The sequence below is a fragment of the Borostomias antarcticus genome, assembly GCF_949987555.1.
Source record: "Borostomias antarcticus genome assembly, chromosome: 8".
Taxonomy (NCBI): Eukaryota; Metazoa; Chordata; class Actinopteri; order Stomiiformes; family Stomiidae; genus Borostomias; species Borostomias antarcticus.
The window spans coordinates 19,044,525-19,044,862 of NC_140241.1; positions in this window are offsets into that span (position 1 = coordinate 19,044,525).

Genomic DNA, 338 nt, shown 5'->3' on the forward strand with positions numbered 1-338 from the left:
CGCAAAATACCGCAAAGTATACTGCAGAGTACTGCAAAGTATGGCTGTGTACCCCAAAGTATACCACAAAGTACTGCACAAAGTATACCACAAAGTACCGCTAAGTACTCCAAAGCATAGGCTACTGCAAAGTACCTCCGTATATCACAAAGTGCCACAAATTACCACACATTACTGCAAAGTATGGGTAAGTACCTCAATGTATACCACAAAGTACCCCAAAGTATAACGCAAAGTACCCTAAGTATACTGCAAAGTACTGCAGAGTACCAAAAAGTACCCCAAAGTATACCACTAAGGACCGCAAAGTACTCCAAAGCACACCACAAAGTACCTCA